This window comes from Wyeomyia smithii, chromosome 2, assembly GCF_029784165.1.
Source record: "Wyeomyia smithii strain HCP4-BCI-WySm-NY-G18 chromosome 2, ASM2978416v1, whole genome shotgun sequence".
Classification (NCBI taxonomy): Eukaryota; Metazoa; Arthropoda; class Insecta; order Diptera; family Culicidae; genus Wyeomyia; species Wyeomyia smithii.
Window position 1 is genome coordinate 183,865,278 of NC_073695.1, and position 17,279 is coordinate 183,882,556.

General features: G+C 41.2%; 1 protein-coding gene across 2 annotated transcripts in view; it reads right to left on the bottom strand.

Moving 5' to 3' along the window:
* LOC129725952 (nyctalopin-like) overlaps positions 1–17,279 on the bottom strand; it is a 296,366-nt gene that overhangs the window by 154,754 nt on the left and 124,333 nt on the right. For both annotated transcript variants that reach the window (XM_055682410.1, XM_055682411.1), the window contains exon 3: positions 150–456. The gene's annotated coding sequence lies outside the window, so the exon portion shown is untranslated. The remainder of the gene's footprint in view (positions 1–149; positions 457–17,279) is intronic.

Sequence of the window (17,279 nt, forward strand, 5' to 3'; positions counted from 1 at the left end):
CACCACTCGTCTTCCTGACCGATGGGACCTGGGACCGAACCGAGGGTTACGCCAAATTGAAATTCAATTTTTCAACTTCTCGTTCCCCCAATCCCGCTGCTAGCTACCCGGTTACGCTTTTCCACTCGTCTAGTAGAAACATTACTCACCTTTCTCACGCAGATCTTGAAGTGGGCGGTTTTTTTCTTCGGAAAATACAAAGTGGCGACGATGGGTGGTAGCCACTGGTGGTAGGTTCGTTTAAAAGGGGTCGCAGAATGCCTTCTCCGCTGCTCCCGAGAGTAATTTATTTATTGCCACGACGGCCAACCGGGAACGTTTCTCTAGAAACCCATTTGAGTCCCGTACTGCGTACTCATTATTCACCGACGGAATTCGTTTCGTTCGCCGTTTTTTCTTATTTAAAGATTCGAGTGTTTCAATTTGACTGCGCCGGCGGTCCGGGGTTCACTGCCACTGCAAGTAGAAAGTAAATGAAAAGTTCGTTAATAAAGTTTCCAGTTAGCAGGGTGGGAAAGAGAGAGAGAAACAGTCTAGAAATAAAAAACTGCTGACGAAAAAGTATTTGGCAAATAAATTTGGCTGCCACTTGAGAGATGTAGGAAATGGTTGGTTCTGCCTGAGCGCTGCGGGCGGTCATCAAAGACCAGCCGAGCAGTCGATTCGTCCGCTACATTTGCATCCATTCACGGAACTTTCAGTTATTATGACCAAAAAATGTTGCTATTCTACCGGTTTTTCCATTCAACCACGAAGACCTGCTCTCCCTTTCAGCGTAAAATGAAGTTTCAAAGTGGCAATTGTGCGGGAATATTTCACCGTAGGTAATATTGGATTTTATTGCGGGTTCTTTATTACAATATGAGGCACAACTTCTCTAGTGCAGTATGTTAAAAGCTCTGACGTAGTTTATAGCGATTTTTATTTTTTGAAAACCAATTTAACTTATGGTGCACGTATAATACAGAATCAAAGAACCAAAGCTATTATTCAAAATTTTAAGTTAAAAGTAAAAAAAGTTCGTTTTATCAAATTAGTAAACAGTGATTATGTCTAGCTTGTGGAAATAGCACCGCAGTGTATTTTCATCGACAACTCTAGATAACTTATCGCACTTCCCAAGCAATCGAGATTGCAATAAATAATCTGTAATGCTTCGCTATGAAGTGGCCCATTGACGTAACGATTTGTGCAAACTGGCAAACAGGAAATAGACCGAAACCAAAAAGGTGCTAATGGTGGTTTTTCCTGCTCGCACAGCAGGAAGTGGCTAGCGGGCGGAGGGAGTAAGACAACCGGAAGCATTGACAATAATGCGGCACGAAAGTGGGTGTGTGTGAAAGAAGATATTAACCCGATAATATTCCCATCAGGACATTACCTTCCCCTGATTCCGTGCGCGCCATTACTGTCGCTTCGGTTTGCAATGAGCATCAGCACCCCGGACGTTCGAAATGTCCTGTTGGAAAATGAGGAAACGAAAAAAAAATCATAGCGGAGCGTTGTAATCACCGTCATCTTCATTGTCATTATCATCGGCCGGCCGAGGCACCAGTTTCGCCTCACGACGGCGACGAAAGCAAATGGTGGACACGTTTCGGTATTTGCTGCTTATTACCGCCAGCGAAGACTGGAGGTCGAAATCGAAGCCACGAGATTATAATCGCTCCATCGCTTTTACTGAAGTTGATAATAAAGAGTCGGCATTATTGGACAATGGAAACAATTTTTCTCTGCGGAAGCGCTGCGCCAGGGGGGACTTTAGTATTACAATTCGAGGGGTTTGTAAAAAATAGGGGTTGAATAGCTTACTGGTAGGTAAGAACTGCTTAGGTCAGTGCAATACTAGTTCTTTTTACAGCTTGGACAAGTGTGAGGAATGTCATTGAACTAACACGCGAGTGAGTCAGTAGAATGGAAGGTAATAGAAATACACTAAGGTCGCTTTTTACGCGTTTTTTTCGCGAGTTCCGGAATTTAAGCGGTTTTTTTACGTGAACTCCAGAATTTACGCGATTTTTTTAAGCGGATTCCGGAATTTACGCTGTATTTTTTTGTCTTACGCGGATTGCGGAATTTATCTACTCGAATTCCGGAATTCACGCGGTTTTCGGAATTTACCTTTTTTTTTCACGCGGATTCCAGAATTTACGCGGCACTTATCCCCCGCGTAAAAAGCGACTTAAGTGTACACATTTGAGAATGATGCACTCTAGTATTTTTTTTAATTAAATCAAAACAATTATCATAATGCACTCTAGTATTTTTTTTAATTAAATCAAAACAATTATCATAACTTTACAACGTTTTTTTTTAATTATTTATTTTATCCACTCATAAAAAAGTTTGGCTAAAATTCTAATTATTTTCAGTTCATTCCAAAACCGGACAATCCCTAAAGTTTAATGGCTCAGTTAGTATGCGCTTATCATATACGGAAGCGATACATTTATACATCGTCCATGTATCTCAGTGCTAATAATGATATCGTCGGTTTCGTGCAACACTGGCACAACTCAAAAATCATAGTTTCGAGAAAAACGCGTTTGAAAATTTGCGTCGGAAATCTATTTTACGATTTTCAAGAAAACTTTGAAGTTTAAGATTACCAAGCCTCATTTACACTTTTAGGTCTATTATGCACATATTATGAGCACGTTGCCCAAGGTAAAACCTTATTTTTTCTAACTTTATGTAGAAATTTCGGTTTGTGCAGCAAAGGCACTTCTACTTATAACTCTGAATTTTTTGAGAATTTTGAAACGGGGTTTCGTGGGATGAAACTTAAGTATATTTAACATCGTTTGCCATCAAAAACTCGAAAATGCAAAATTTTGAGTTGTGCCAGTGTTGCACGAAGCCGACGATATGCAGATAACATAACTGTTAATCATACGCAAAACTGTCACTGGGATTGTATTGATTACTTGAGAAAATTTACTACTTTGTCTGCTTAAAAATTTCTCGTTCCGGCACGGGATACTCTGGCAGCATGGCTATCGTCAGCACGTGTGAATTCTCTGCTCAGTAAAAGTCTACATTTCAAGTGTTTTTTATCCGTTTTTTTTTTTGCAGAAACTAGTGTGTTTGGTGTGAGTGGTTGCTGCAGGCTGTTGAGGCGCTCGAAAAGTCGAATATGCAATAATCTCTATAGATTTAGTAAGATAAGTACAAATAATTGTTTCGAGTTTCGAGTGTCATGTGTTGATATTCGAGCTCATGCCCAGTAAAAATATTCTACGCTCTATCTTACGCCGCACTGAAAGTGCAGGAAAATTTCGCGTGTGTGGATTGCAATATTCTTGCTATTTTTTTCGATCATTTTAAAATTTAATTCATAAATTGAGTTCTGAAACGTTCGTAAAACAGTCTATAATCTTGTAGGGTCTTTTTTGTTTCGCTCAACCTGTGAATCGTAGAATGCTTTGATTTTTCCACTTTTTTTCAATAACGTTCGTGGCTGTGGTAGATGAGTGAATGCGATAATATGTTTGGATGACTTTATGCGGTTAATGGTTGTGGCAAAGAGCGACACGTCTGTACAAACGCTGCTAGGTTGTTGTAAAAACTTGTTTTGATAAATTTTTCAGGCGTAAACAGGAGCACAACAACAACTATTGATATGCCTTGAATAAGGCACAAAAAAGTTCTTCCCTAATTACGGGAACATTTTTTTGCATTTTCTGCGTTATGAATTTGAAAATTTCTACTATGGAAGGCAGTCAACCGAGATCTGAACGACATGCCCTAATACTTCTTGTCGTATTTCATAATTCATTTCTTTTAATCTAACATCATATATACATGGTCATATTTATATTATAACATTATTCCAATTAAAACATGGCCATATCCCTTAACAAAGTGAATCCAGATCAAAAACCCACCGTACTAACAAAAAACAGAGGTATACACGGCCTCTAACAAAGCAAAGACTACATCCTAACATTTCTTCCTAATTGTAGGTTTCGTGCGGCACTGGCACAACTCGAAATTCATAGTTTCCAAAGAAATAAATTTGAAAAATTAGCGCTTAAAATTATCTTTATCGCATCCAAGAAAACTAGGAGAACTGCTCCTTTATTCATCTCATTAAGCCGTTATTCACGAATAATGCACGGATTTGACGAAATCATTAAACAAACAAACTAAATATGCCTACGTGCTCTTATGGAATCGTTCAGCATTGTGTATTTAGTAAAATTAGCTAAACTTATCCTGAATTTTGTAAAACAAACCATTTTTCACAACGCTTCCATATCCGTCTCAAAGCTTGAATCACTGCTCAATTATTCATCTCACGATGCCCCCATATTCCTCACACTGTTAATCATGAATGAATCACATTATCATGAATGAACGTAGCCGCAGCCCGTCGTAGTAGGTTACCTAGATATCCGCTGTCCTAGATATCCGCTGTAGTTGTTTACGCGCAAAATTGGTAACCTAAGTAAGCAATACAGTGCTGTCGATTTATGTCAATTATGTCGGAAAAATTCAACATGTTCAGTATGATTTTGTCGTATTAACAGAAAATGGTTTGGAAACTTTTGCATTTCTTCAACGCAGTGAAAACAGATGAAAATACATACAGTTGAAATTTGGAAATTGTAGCAATTCATCTCATATATTTCTGCTAATTCAGGCTTGTTTTTGGAAATTTGAGGTGAACATTTCAGAGATTAAAGTATTCTTAGTGTAATGAGTGATCACCAAACAATATTAAAATAAAAAGTGGTCCGCTAGTGATGAAAAAAACTTTGGTTGGCTGCTGAACGAGTCCCGTTGTAGCCGTATAGAACAATGCGCGGATTTTGTTTTCTGAGGTAGGTCATTGAATTAAATGAGTTTTTGAGTGCAGACGCGCGACTGTAATATCAAATTTAGTGCCTTCAAGTGAGTTTTTGAGGATTATACTTTATGAGGAATCTAAAGTGAACTAAGAAAAATCCATTCCAAGAATAAGCAAATTGGTTTAAGAGGAAAATATGCCTGCCTGCTTGTCTGTCTGTCTGTCTGTCTGTCTGTCTGTCTGTCTGTCTGTCTGTCTGTCTGTCTGTCTGTCTGTCTGTCTGTCTGTCTGTCTGTCTGTCTGTCTGTCTGTCTGTCTGTCTGTCTGTCTGTCTGTCTGTCTGTCTGTCTGTCTGTCTGTCTGTCTGTCTGTCTGTCTGTCTGTCTGTCTGTCTGTCTGTCTGTCTGTCTGTCTGTCTGTCTGTCTGTCTGTCTGTCTGTCTGTCTGTCTGTCTGTCTGTCTGTCTGTCTGTCTGTCTGTCTGTCTGTCTGTCTGTCTGTCTGTCTGTCTGTCTGTCTGTCTGTCTGTCTGTCTGTCTGTCTGTCTGTCTGTCTGTCTGTCTGTCTGTCTGTCTGTCTGTCTGTCTGTCTGTCTGTCTGTCTGTCTGTCTGTCTGTCTGTCTGTCTGTCTGTCTGTCTGTCTGTCTGTCTGTCTGTCTGTCTGTCTGTCTGTCTGTCTGTCTGTCTGTCTGTCTGTCTGTCTGTCTGTCTGTCTGTCTGTCTGTCTGTCTGTCTGTCTGTCTGTCTGTCTGTCTGTCTGTCTGTCTGTCTGTCTGTCTGTCTGTCTGTCTGTCTGTCTGTCTGTCTGTCTGTCTGTCTGTCTGTCTGTCTGTCTGTCTGTCTGTCTGTCTGTCTGTCTGTCTGTCTGTCTGTCTGTCTGTCTGTCTGTCTGTCTGTCTGTCTGTCTGTCTGTCTGTCTGTCTGTCTGTCTGTCTGTCTGTCTGTCTGTCTGTCTGTCTGTCTGTCTGTCTGTCTGTCTGTCTGTCTGTCTGTCTGTCTGTCTGTCTGTCTGTCTGTCTGTCTGTCTGTCTGTCTGTCTGTCTGTCTGTCTGTCTGTCTGTCTGTCTGTCTGTCTGTCTGTCTGTCTGTCTGTCTGTCTGTCTGTCTGTCTGTCTGTCTGTCTGTCTGTCTGTCTGTCTGTCTGTCTGTCTGTCTGTCTGTCTGTCTGTCTGTCTGTCTGTCTGTCTGTCTGTCTGTCTGTCTGTCTGTCTGTCTGTCTGTCTGTCTGTCTGTCTGTCTGTCTGTCTGTCTGTCTGTCTGTCTGTCTGTCTGTCTGTCTGTCTGTCTGTCTGTCTGTCTGTCTGTCTGTCTGTCTGTCTGTCTGTCTGTCTGTCTGTCTGTCTGTCTGTCTGTCTGTCTGTCTGTCTGTCTGTCTGTCTGTCTGTCTGTCTGTCTGTCTGTCTGTCTGTCTGTCTGTCTGTCTGTCTGTCTGTCTGTCTGTCTGTCTGTCTGTCTGTCTGTCTGTCTGTCTGTCTGTCTGTCTGTCTGTCTGTCTGTCTGTCTGTCTGTCTGTCTGTCTGTCTGTCTGTCTGTCTGTCTGTCTGTCTGTCTGTCTGTCTGTCTGTCTGTCTGTCTGTCTGTCTGTCTGTCTGTCTGTCTGTCTGTCTGTCTGTCTGTCTGTCTGTCTGTCTGTCTGTCTGTCTGTCTGTCTGTCTGTCTGTCTGTCTGTCTGTCTGTCTGTCTGTCTGTCTGTCTGTCTGTCTGTCTGTCTGTCTGTCTGTCTGTCTGTCTGTCTGTCTGTCTGTCTGTCTGTCTGTCTGTCTGTCTGTCTGTCTGTCTGTCTGTCTGTCTGTCTGTCTGTCTGTCTGTCTGTCTGTCTGTCTGTCTGTCTGTCTGTCTGTCTGTCTGTCTGTCTGTCTGTCTGTCTGTCTGTCTGTCTGTCTGTCTGTCTGTCTGTCTGTCTGTCTGTCTGTCTGTCTGTCTGTCTGTCTGTCTGTCTGTCTGTCTGTCTGTCTGTCTGTCTGTCTGTCTGTCTGTCTGTCTGTCTGTCTGTCTGTCTGTCTGTCTGTCTGTCTGTCTGTCTGTCTGTCTGTCTGTCTGTCTGTCTGTCTGTCTGTCTGTCTGTCTGTCTGTCTGTCTGTCTGTCTGTCTGTCTGTCTGTCTGTCTGTCTGTCTGTCTGTCTGTCTGTCTGTCTGTCTGTCTGTCTGTCTGTCTGTCTGTCTGTCTGTCTGTCTGTCTGTCTGTCTGTCTGTCTGTCTGTCTGTCTGTCTGTCTGTCTGTCTGTCTGTCTGTCTGTCTGTCTGTCTGTCTGTCTGTCTGTCTGTCTGTCTGTCTGTCTGTCTGTCTGTCTGTCTGTCTGTCTGTCTGTCTGTCTGTCTGTCTGTCTGTCTGTCTGTCTGTCTGTCTGTCTGTCTGTCTGTCTGTCTGTCTGTCTGTCTGTCTGTCTGTCTGTCTGTCTGTCTGTCTGTCTGTCTGTCTGTCTGTCTGTCTGTCTGTCTGTCTGTCTGTCTGTCTGTCTGTCTGTCTGTCTGTCTGTCTGTCTGTCTGTCTGTCTGTCTGTCTGTCTGTCTGTCTGTCTGTCTGTCTGTCTGTCTGTCTGTCTGTCTGTCTGTCTGTCTGTCTGTCTGTCTGTCTGTCTGTCTGTCTGTCTGTCTGTCTGTCTGTCTGTCTGTCTGTCTGTCTGTCTGTCTGTCTGTCTGTCTGTCTGTCTGTCTGTCTGTCTGTCTGTCTGTCTGTCTGTCTGTCTGTCTGTCTGTCTGTCTGTCTGTCTGTCTGTCTGTCTGTCTGTCTGTCTGTCTGTCTGTCTGTCTGTCTGTCTGTCTGTCTGTCTGTCTGTCTGTCTGTCTGTCTGTCTGTCTGTCTGTCTGTCTGTCTGTCTGTCTGTCTGTCTGTCTGTCTGTCTGTCTGTCTGTCTGTCTGTCTGTCTGTCTGTCTGTCTGTCTGTCTGTCTGTCTGTCTGTCTGTCTGTCTGTCTGTCTGTCTGTCTGTCTGTCTGTCTGTCTGTCTGTCTGTCTGTCTGTCTGTCTGTCTGTCTGTCTGTCTGTCTGTCTGTCTGTCTGTCTGTCTGTCTGTCTGTCTGTCTGTCTGTCTGTCTGTCTGTCTGTCTGTCTGTCTGTCTGTCTGTCTGTCTGTCTGTCTGTCTGTCTGTCTGTCTGTCTGTCTGTCTGTCTGTCTGTCTGTCTGTCTGTCTGTCTGTCTGTCTGTCTGTCTGTCTGTCTGTCTGTCTGTCTGTCTGTCTGTCTGTCTGTCTGTCTGTCTGTCTGTCTGTCTGTCTGTCTGTCTGTCTGTCTGTCTGTCTGTCTGTCTGTCTGTCTGTCTGTCTGTCTGTCTGTCTGTCTGTCTGTCTGTCTGTCTGTCTGTCTGTCTGTCTGTCTGTCTGTCTGTCTGTCTGTCTGTCTGTCTGTCTGTCTGTCTGTCTGTCTGTCTGTCTGTCTGTCTGTCTGTCTGTCTGTCTGTCTGTCTGTCTGTCTGTCTGTCTGTCTGTCTGTCTGTCTGTCTGTCTGTCTGTCTGTCTGTCTGTCTGTCTGTCTGTCTGTCTGTCTGTCTGTCTGTCTGTCTGTCTGTCTGTCTGTCTGTCTGTCTGTCTGTCTGTCTGTCTGTCTGTCTGTCTGTCTGTCTGTCTGTCTGTCTGTCTGTCTGTCTGTCTGTCTGTCTGTCTGTCTGTCTGTCTGTCTGTCTGTCTGTCTGTCTGTCTGTCTGTCTGTCTGTCTGTCTGTCTGTCTGTCTGTCTGTCTGTCTGTCTGTCTGTCTGTCTGTCTGTCTGTCTGTCTGTCTGTCTGTCTGTCTGTCTGTCTGTCTGTCTGTCTGTCTGTCTGTCTGTCTGTCTGTCTGTCTGTCTGTCTGTCTGTCTGTCTGTCTGTCTGTCTGTCTGTCTGTCTGTCTGTCTGTCTGTCTGTCTGTCTGTCTGTCTGTCTGTCTGTCTGTCTGTCTGTCTGTCTGTCTGTCTGTCTGTCTGTCTGTCTGTCTGTCTGTCTGTCTGTCTGTCTGTCTGTCTGTCTGTCTGTCTGTCTGTCTGTCTGTCTGTCTGTCTGTCTGTCTGTCTGTCTGTCTGTCTGTCTGTCTGTCTGTCTGTCTGTCTGTCTGTCTGTCTGTCTGTCTGTCTGTCTGTCTGTCTGTCTGTCTGTCTGTCTGTCTGTCTGTCTGTCTGTCTGTCTGTCTGTCTGTCTGTCTGTCTGTCTGTCTGTCTGTCTGTCTGTCTGTCTGTCTGTCTGTCTGTCTGTCTGTCTGTCTGTCTGTCTGTCTGTCTGTCTGTCTGTCTGTCTGTCTGTCTGTCTGTCTGTCTGTCTGTCTGTCTGTCTGTCTGTCTGTCTGTCTGTCTGTCTGTCTGTCTGTCTGTCTGTCTGTCTGTCTGTCTGTCTGTCTGTCTGTCTGTCTGTCTGTCTGTCTGTCTGTCTGTCTGTCTGTCTGTCTGTCTGTCTGTCTGTCTGTCTGTCTGTCTGTCTGTCTGTCTGTCTGTCTGTCTGTCTGTCTGTCTGTCTGTCTGTCTGTCTGTCTGTCTGTCTGTCTGTCTGTCTGTCTGTCTGTCTGTCTGTCTGTCTGTCTGTCTGTCTGTCTGTCTGTCTGTCTGTCTGTCTGTCTGTCTGTCTGTCTGTCTGTCTGTCTGTCTGTCTGTCTGTCTGTCTGTCTGTCTGTCTGTCTGTCTGTCTGTCTGTCTGTCTGTCTGTCTGTCTGTCTGTCTGTCTGTCTGTCTGTCTGTCTGTCTGTCTGTCTGTCTGTCTGTCTGTCTGTCTGTCTGTCTGTCTGTCTGTCTGTCTGTCTGTCTGTCTGTCTGTCTGTCTGTCTGTCTGTCTGTCTGTCTGTCTGTCTGTCTGTCTGTCTGTCTGTCTGTCTGTCTGTCTGTCTGTCTGTCTGTCTGTCTGTCTGTCTGTCTGTCTGTCTGTCTGTCTGTCTGTCTGTCTGTCTGTCTGTCTGTCTGTCTGTCTGTCTGTCTGTCTGTCTGTCTGTCTGTCTGTCTGTCTGTCTGTCTGTCTGTCTGTCTGTCTGTCTGTCTGTCTGTCTGTCTGTCTGTCTGTCTGTCTGTCTGTCTGTCTGTCTGTCTGTCTGTCTGTCTGTCTGTCTGTCTGTCTGTCTGTCTGTCTGTCTGTCTGTCTGTCTGTCTGTCTGTCTGTCTGTCTGTCTGTCTGTCTGTCTGTCTGTCTGTCTGTCTGTCTGTCTGTCTGTCTGTCTGTCTGTCTGTCTGTCTGTCTGTCTGTCTGTCTGTCTGTCTGTCTGTCTGTCTGTCTGTCTGTCTGTCTGTCTGTCTGTCTGTCTGTCTGTCTGTCTGTCTGTCTGTCTGTCTGTCTGTCTGTCTGTCTGTCTGTCTGTCTGTCTGTCTGTCTGTCTGTCTGTCTGTCTGTCTGTCTGTCTGTCTGTCTGTCTGTCTGTCTGTCTGTCTGTCTGTCTGTCTGTCTGTCTGTCTGTCTGTCTGTCTGTCTGTCTGTCTGTCTGTCTGTCTGTCTGTCTGTCTGTCTGTCTGTCTGTCTGTCTGTCTGTCTGTCTGTCTGTCTGTCTGTCTGTCTGTCTGTCTGTCTGTCTGTCTGTCTGTCTGTCTGTCTGTCTGTCTGTCTGTCTGTCTGTCTGTCTGTCTGTCTGTCTGTCTGTCTGTCTGTCTGTCTGTCTGTCTGTCTGTCTGTCTGTATCTCTTTAAACACTAAAAATATACTTATATTGCAAAACAAAGTAGGTATTCATTAAGGATATTAAAACACAGATCTTTTTTATAGATTTTTTTTAATGGCAAAATAAATTCACAACATATGTATATAGTAATATTAAGTTATCGAGGCACGGTTTATGATCCATGAATTTTGAAATTGGTAGCATTTTTACGACTTTGAATCAGATTATGAAAAGAAAAAAAGGAATTGTCGATACCTAAAAGTTAAAGTACACTAATGTCTTTTTTACCCGGAAGATGCGTTCCAAATCTGCATGGGACCGGTCAAAGAGACTTTTTTAGTTGAAGCTATAACGAAGGAAACCGTTCGGAAATGTTTGAACCACGTTTGAATTTGACAGCATGTATTCAGCATTAAAACCAAAAAATGTGATTTTTTCTGAAAACGGATAAGTAATTACCATTGGCTAAAACGGAAAAAGTGATTGAATTGAGGTCGATATTTTGTAGGTACCGTTTTTAGGCAATCAAGAAAAGCAACCCGCCTAAAAAGACCTTTCTGTTTATAATATTATATTATCAAACAAGAGCGTTAAAATTCTGCTGTAATCGTTGTAATATGTACTGATGAATAGTGTTAACAAATATAATTTAATCACAGCAATAACTATACATAAAGTATAAAACGTAAACACACTCCGAATTTCTTTTACCGCCAACTATTTTATCATTTTATTGAAACATCACGAACCCTCGTGGTTATCGGCTCCGATCACACTGTGCACCAGCAGTAATAAATCGTGACCGGCGATTCGCAGCCCGGACAATTTCTGAAAAGACAACCTTTTTAGCGGCCAATCAGTGCAGCGACTTAGGTGATTTCCAACCAGCGAATATGACATTGGAAATTTCGTCACTTCCTCTCCTTTAACGAGTGATACTCAGAAAGCGTGACATCGTGGACACCGTCGACGACGGCCACCCGAACGACCGCACGGACGGCGCGTTGACATGTTTCTGTTTATCACCCACCCGCGCAATGCCGTCCTGGGACGATGTACTTCGTAACAAGAACCGCTGCAGCTTATTACCCAATAAGCCGATGGACGATGATAATCATAATGATGATGATGAATAAAATAATTTGATTTATGGTGCATGTAGAAACCGTCGTGACTTGGGCTAGGACTTCGAGGCCGAGCGGAGACACCGAGCGGTAGGTTGCAGCGAGGAGTGATCGGAACGAAATCATCCTTCATTTAGGGAGCGCTACGGCCGGTCGGAGAACCTCGCCGAAAGGTCAGGAGGACAAGTGAGTGAGTGATAGGGAAAATGTTTTGCGTGAGTTTTGTCCCGGCTGTGGTCTGTCGTCTCATGCACAAAGTGTAAATATGGCGCGATAGAGATGCTGATTGCCGGAAGAGTCTTGCTCCTCCGGTCCTAGACGAGTGACGATAGTCTCAACAAGCTGCACCAAGTGCAAGCTGAACAAGATAGAGCGATAGACGGCTGGACGCGATAGCGACATGCTGCTCATGAGGGCAGCGTTGAAGGAGCGGACATTTATATATTTATTATCATGTTCGGTTTTGCGGCAAGAATTATTACGACTCGTCCCGGCTTATGTCAGATATTTATGAATGCAGATGTCTATAGTTTATAATCGTTCCATCTAGTACGGGATACAACGGGGTCGGGTTAGGCTATCCGCCCGAGCGTGACAGAAATTGATCGGCAAAACCTGTTCGGGTGAATGACTGGACGGGCGAGAAAAATGATAGGGTAATTGGATTAACATTGATTGAGGTGCTTTACAGAATCACGTCAGATTGTGTTTGCAGCACCGGTGCACCGAGGACTGTGTTTCGTTTGTATAATGGGAAAGAACCTTTCATGCTATTGGCATGTTTGTTAAATGCTTCGATGAATGTTGAGAGTTTTGAATATGAGAAATTCCAAGCTGTAATAAATCGATTTGCAATTACATGACTCTTTAGGTATATAAAAGGTACAAACAAATCAATATGTATCAGAAATTTTAAATTTCCAGTTAATCGATATGAATAATTTGTTTGCTAGGTATTCAACATAATTATTATCGTGTTCAAGAGTATGTTATGTAGTATAGCAACCAAAATTGTGCCTAAAACGATCATGCTAGTTTTTTTTGGTTCGATTTATTTTTATACTATTGTTGTTAACTGTCCTGAACATAATCATAAAGTACAGAAGAAAAATCTGCACTTTATAAATATTTTTATAAAAAAAAAATTATGGCTTAAAGAAAAAATCGGTTTGTTTCGACATTTTTAAGGAAATTGATTTTTGCTGATTTGTTGATTTTTTTTCCAATAATCATGTTTTTAGCATAGAATGATTTTTCAAAAGTATGTTAAACCTTTAAAAACCTTTCAATTTGGTTTATTGGCCCAACGCAATGACATGTACAAAATATCAGCCGGGTATGGTCTAGGGGTATCTCGAAGCGCTCAAAGTTGTTATATTTTAACCCTCGAAAAACTACCAAGGGGAAGGGAGTACATGAAATTGGGAAAATCCAGAGGTTTTTTTATGCTCAATGACTTAGAAATGCATAAAACGTCAAAATCTGGTAAATCTCGAAAAAAAAAAATTTTGGTTCAAAATCGTCTTTCTGGGACTTTGGACAACAGAGAGTCTAATATGAGATATTCAAGAACTGACTTTTAAAATAACTTACAACTTGCTCCAAGCCACATGTAAATTATTCTAATGTATATTAGGCATCTTAAACTTGATTTTCATTAGGGTGGTTCATTTATTTTTCACTAGGGTGATGCCAAAAACAATTAAAGTAAATTTATAGTGGCTGGTTCAAATAGATCTACGAGCTGAGAATCAAGGTCTGGAATGTCTGGAAAGTTCTAAAGAAAGATTTTTATTGAAAAAAATTTCATTGGAATCAAAGATATAGGGTATAGATATTGCCAGTCATGGTGCGAATAACGAAATGTTAAACAGATAAGTTTCCCGCTAAGGTTGCTTTTTTCTATTCAATAACAATAAATTTTAATTATTTATGGAATCATCCCAGTTAAACTGAATGAACCAGCTTTATGAAAATCAATAAAACAATAAAATGATTCACATGTGGTTTGGAGCAAGTTGTGAGTTATTTTGAAAGTCAATTTACCAGTCAACACCAGATTTTGACGTTTTGCTCATTTTTAGCTTTTTTGGCATCAACCAAAACAGTTGTTTTCACAGTTTTCATGTCTTCGGCAATGTTGTTCACCATAAAAACATCTTCTTGAGAAACATTGTTCAATTAAAGTTTAGTTGGTCATGTTCCCTTTCTATGAGCTTCTCTTGTTTAATTTTATACCATTTAACATGAATACTAAATGCTTACTTTTGTTTAAAACACTGTTCACCCGATAACAAACTGTTTCTTAGTACTGTCATCCGGGGTGAGATTGTGCCAAAAAATGATGCTTTTTTGTTCTCAAGATTGTAACGCACACATTTAAGCAAATAATTCGATCCAAAATACACCTATGCATTCTAGAATGTTTTGTTAACAACTACAACAAATATGGTTAAGTTACAATAAACTATAATTTTGCTAAAAATACATGAACTTTGGCTCAATCTCACCCCATAGAAGGGGGGGTGAGATTGTGCCAAAAACAAAAAGTTGAATTTAATACCTGTTAAATGAACAGTAGTGTATCTACGAACAATCCACATAACTAACATGATAAAACAGTAAGTATAGGGACGACCATAAACAACGTAGACTATTAAGGGGCTTTAGGGGGTTGATCAGAAACTATGTTTCATATGAATTATAAAAAAATGTATGGCTGGATCAAATTGATACATAGAGTAATTAGTTATGAGAACGTGGCTTATAGACAGTCTCTATACACATAGTGGCGTCTCCAGGTAGCCTAAAAAGGGAAAACGTTAGGGCATAAAGTTTGAGAAGACTTTTGGTTTCAATTATTATGTGTCATTGACAACTGTATATTCCATTGGAGATCTCAAAACCTCTGGAAACGTACCCACAACCCTCCTTCTTCGCTTAAAAAGTCATCTGTTTATATAGAATTGGTGTACAAAGTTTTGTTACATTCCATAAGTATTATCAATCATTGAAAATTTCCATCTAACAATTGAGAACAGTAAGCTTCTCGAGCTTTTAGTCATTATTTCAAAGAATACCATAGTTAGACAACATACCTTATGCTGTGGGGAAAAAAACTTACTAAATGTAAACAATTCAAGTGTTTTGGTGTATACTGATATAATTTTGTCGTGAATGTGAATTCCACACACTGTGCCGTTCAATATAGCTTGGCACAATCTCACCCCAAAAGGGCTCGAAAAGTTTACAGTTTGGAGAAACATTATTTTCTGAGCCGGCACAGATTCAATGCATAATATTTCCTCAACACATTGGAGACGACACCCTAACGAACCAACTGAGCAGTAAGTTGATGTGATTTCTTGATCGGGTTGGTTTTCCTGGGACATTTTTGGATAACGTTATTTGCGCATGTTTTTCACCCTGTACTTTGAAACATTCTTGAAGCGACACAGTTCATTGATATTATCTATATTCCATTTTAAGTTGTGAATAAATATGTCATGTTTCATAAAGTATTGAATTTAAGGTATTAGGTTTTGGAAATCGCAAGTAATTTAACATACAAACATTTCCCGTTTTGGCTCAATCCCACCCCCGTGGCTTAATCTCACCCCGGCAGACGGCACTAATAATTATTTCCGGGGGTATTAATACTACTGGACGTCAGTTTCGAAAGACCCCCGAACACAATCATGGTCGTGTTGCATACACCGGCATTCAGCAAGCCATCAGAAAAACATCAATACGGACACTGCTGATTAACAATTTTTTACATGAATTGACATGAAAACAATCGTTGCGAAAACTCGAATTACTCAGTAAGTCGCAACTAGTAGCAGCTGATTTTTGGTTTAGAACTAGTCAATACCTTGTATTTTAGTACAATAAAGTGTCATAGAGGAACAACGTAGAACTTTATGTTTTTCATATGCCTCCTACGAACCTATTTTCAACAAAACTGTCTTAAAATCACATTACCTATTAGTTTATACTCTGTTTTATGAGGATCATATGAGTTAGCTCATTAATTTCTAAGTATTTTCCTGCCCTACTGGAAAATATCTGTGAAAAATTTTTCTTCCATTTTACAAGCCTTGTAAATCCTCACTTTCACAATATTATAGCACATTTTCTAAATTATTTTTCAAAGTGAATTATCATGATTTCCAGTCGATAACATGTCTACTGCAAGCAGAAAATAAAATGAGGCATGAAAACTGAATTTCATTTTTTGTTAGTTTTGTCGCGACTTTTCTGGGTTCTGCCCCACAGTACCGCGCAGAGGCAGAGGATGCGGCAAGGGTGACAAACGGTTAACTCATTGAGTTCGCAAACTCCCTGATGGTGAGCAAGGCACCGGGACCGGACGGAGTCCCGAACCTGGTCATAAGGACGGCCATAAAGGTAGCCCCCGGGTTGTTCAGGGCGGTCAGGCAGAAATACTAAGACGACTCTTTCTTCTCGGACGAGTTGAAGCATCAACGACTGGTTTTTTTTTTGTTTAAAGGGGGGATTTGTTAGTAGCTTAAGTATTTATGATAAATATTAGTAAATAATGAGTATGTGTGTCCAATCACAAATGGTGACTTCTCAACACAGTTAGAAATTTGTAATTTTAATTGTTAGGATTTGTTTGCTTTCGCAATTAGGACTTATCATTCGTAGGGATTTAAACCTACTTGTCAGAAAAGGGAAACTAAACTTACAACTAACTTAATTGCTAACTTATTGGCTATAAAGAGAGCTTATCATAGCAATTGAGGATTGCAACGATTTTTGTCGAAAATTGTTAATAATTTTATTTGACATAGCTTCTAATGGTTCAACACCAGTAAGTCTATGTAATTCGAGTGTACCAAACCAAGGAGGACGCTCCAAAATCATTTTCAAATCTTTATTCTGATGCCTTTGGAGCGTTTTCTTCCTTGTTGAACAGCAACTTGACCAGATCGGTACAGCATAAAGCATTGCTGGTCTAAAAATTTTTTTTTGTAAATCAAAAGTTTGTTCTTTAAACAAAGTTTAGAATTCCTGTTAATGAGAGGATATAAACATCTCGTATATGTGATGCACTTGGCTTGTATACTCTCAATGTGCTCTTTGAAAATAGGTTTTTTATCGTAAATTAGTCCCAAGTACTTAACCTTGTCAGACCAACTTAAAATAACCCCATTCATCTTGACAACGTGATTATTGTTGGGCTTGAGGAAAGAAGCCCTAGGCTTATGAGGAAAAATTATCATTTGAGTTTTAGAAGCATTGGGAGAGATTTTCCACTTTTGCAAGTAGGAAGAAAAATATCTAAACTTTTCTGCAATCGACTGCATATGACACGAAGACTTTTCCCTTTTACGGAAATGCTTGTGTCATCGCAGAACAATGCCTTTGTGCATCCTGGAGGCAAATCAGGAAGATCTGAAGTGAATATGTTGTACAGGACTGGACCCAAGACTGAACCTTGAGGTACACCTGCTCTGATAGGAAATCTATCAGATTTTGAATTCTGATAGACAACCTGCAGAGTTCGATCAGTAAGATAATTTTTTAAAATTTTGATTAGGAAAATTGGAAAATTAAAAGTTTGCAATTTCGCAATCAAACCTTTATGCCAAACACTGTCGAATGCTTTTCCTATGTCTAAAAGAGCAGCTCCAGTGGAATAACCTTCAGATTTGTTAGCTCGTATCATATTAGTAACTCTGAGCAATTGATGAGTTGTGGAATGCTCATGGCGAAATCCAAACTGTTCATTTGCAAAAATTGAATTTTCGTTGATGTGTGACATCATTCTGTTAAGAATAATTCTCCCTAACAGTTTA